The sequence below is a fragment of the Schistocerca cancellata genome, chromosome 8 (assembly GCF_023864275.1).
Source record: "Schistocerca cancellata isolate TAMUIC-IGC-003103 chromosome 8, iqSchCanc2.1, whole genome shotgun sequence".
Classification (NCBI taxonomy): Eukaryota; Metazoa; Arthropoda; class Insecta; order Orthoptera; family Acrididae; genus Schistocerca; species Schistocerca cancellata.
This window is the reverse complement of record NC_064633.1, coordinates 411,759,150-411,761,486: the sequence shown is the minus strand read 5'-3', so window position 1 is coordinate 411,761,486 and position 2,337 is coordinate 411,759,150. Positions and strand designations below refer to the sequence as shown.

Sequence of the window (2,337 nt, the reverse complement as noted above, 5' to 3'; positions counted from 1 at the left end):
CCGCAATATCCTTTCTTTCAGGAGTGCTAGTTCTGCAAGGTTCGCAGGAGAGCTTCTGTAAAGTTTGGAAGGTAGGAGACGAGATACTGGCAGAAGTAAAGCTGTGAGACCGGGCGTGAGTCGTGCTTCGGTAGCTCAGATGGTAGAGCACTTGCCCGCGAAAGGCAAAGGACCCGAGTTCGAGTCTCGGTCGGGCACACAGTTTTAATCTGCCAGGAAATTTAATATTTCAGAGCTAGATCAGAAGTGTAAGGACTATGGTATGAAGATTAGCATCTCCAAAACGAAAGTAATGTCAGTGGGAAAGAAACATAAACGGATTGAGTGCCAAATAGGAGGAACAAAGTTAGAACAGGTGGACGGTTTCAAGCACTTAGGATGCATATTCTCACAGGATGGCAGCATAGCGAAAGAACTGGAAGCGAGGTGTAGCAAAGCTAATGCAGTGAGCGCTCAGCTACGATCTACTCTCTTCTGCAAGAAGGAAGTCAGTACCAAGACTAAGTTATCCGTGCACCGTTCAATCTTTCGACCAACTTTGTTGTATGGGAGCGAAAGCTGGGTGGATTCAGGTTACCTTATCAACAAGGTTGAGGTTACGGATATGAAAGTAGCTAGGATGATTGCAGGTACTAGTAGATGGGAACAATGGCAGGAGGGTGTCCACAATGAGGAAATCAAAGAAAAACTGGGAATGAACTCTATAGATGTAGCAGTCAGGGCGAACAGGCTTAGATGTTGGGGTCATGTTACACGCATGGGAGAAGCAAGGTTACCCAAGAGACTCATGGATTCAGCAGTAGAGGGTAGGAGAAGTCGGGGCAGACCGAGCAGAGGGTACCTGAATTCGGTTAAGAATGATTTTGAAGTAATAGGTTTAACATCAGAAGAGGCACCAATGTTAGCACTGAATAGGGGATCATGGAGGAACTGTATAAAAGGGGCTATGCTCCAGACTGAACGCTGAAAGGCATAATCAGTCTTAAATGATGATGATGATGATGATGATGATGAAACTGCTTTTTGATTAACTGTACTCCGAATATTTTTTTATTTTTAACACTTGTGTGAAAATTATTTTTTAAACACAATGCCTTGTCAATAAAGTATTCATTAAAGCATTGTCGTCTTGCAACTCACTCTGCGGAAGGTGCCGGGATTACTTGCTTTATCATGGTATTCCACCTTAGTTAACCCACGTCTGACCACCCCGATTTAGGTTTTCCATTATCTCTCTAAATACTCTCTAATTCCACCTTAGTTAACCCACGTCTGACCACCCCGGTTTAGGTTTTCCATGATCTCTCTAAATACTTGAGGCAAATGCCGGGATAATTTCTTTGAAGGGCACCGCCGACTGAGTTCACCATCCTTCCCTAATCCGATGGGACCGATGACCTCGCTGTTTGGTCCTCTCCCCCGAATCAACCAACCATCCACCTTAATTTTGGTCTCTTCTTTCAGATGCTTCCCACTGTCAATATCAAAAATTATTGGCCCGTGGGGGGATCGAACCCACGACCTTCGCGTTATTAGCACGACGCTCTAACCAACTGAGCTAAGAGGCCAGTTATTGCGTTGTTTCCAGATTACTGTATATCAATCGCATATAGCTGTGCATGATTAGTTCGTAATTAAGGGATTTATTGTTAAGAGAATGATCCTAACGTCTGCATACGTTCATTACAGGGAAGGTAAATGATGATAGCCTCCTTGGAATCTGAATCTGCTCCTGGCGAATGGCAGTACAGTACCTCATCTTGCCTCAGTGTGCCGTCTTGCGGGGTATCAGTGCCATATAAAACCGTTAGTTAAAAGAATCAGAAGTTTGTTTTCTTACAGACGCTGAGATGAGGGATAAAGTGAATAATGAAAACAAGAGTTTTTTTCATTCTAAAGGTATTGAGGAAAAACCTTTAGAACCGCTGCAGCTATTAATCGTAATACACAAATTTGACAGTGACTGGTGTGGAAAAGATCATCCCGCCTTACATAACCTATAGGTACAGTGACCAAAATGTAAATTAAATAGCAAACATATGTACATATTCCAGGCCACTGAAGATGCCTTGCAGAAAATAAAGGCGAAAAGAGTATGGCCCTAAAATTATATTAAGTTGCTGTCAGACAGTCCATAAAGTAAAACTTATCAGTATACCGTAATATTACACGCAGCTGAGGAAGACAGGAATTACAAAAGTTGAAGACTACATAAACGCTGTGCATCTCAGTTAATTACCATTGTATGTAAAAGTACCCAATCACTGAATCGCCTAACCACCTGAACACATTGAGATAGGAATTCCCTTGTCTGAAAGCAGTCTTGTGTTACTATCA

At 42.6% G+C, this 2,337-nt stretch overlaps 1 non-coding gene across 1 annotated transcript; it reads right to left on the bottom strand.

Annotated features, from left to right (window-relative positions):
- Positions 1 to 1,494: 1,494 nt before the first annotated feature.
- On the bottom strand, positions 1,495 to 1,568 carry Trnai-aau (transfer RNA isoleucine (anticodon AAU)). The gene has a single exon. It is a non-coding gene; the product is annotated as a tRNA-Ile (tRNA).
- Between the last annotated feature and the right edge of the window lie 769 nt (positions 1,569 to 2,337).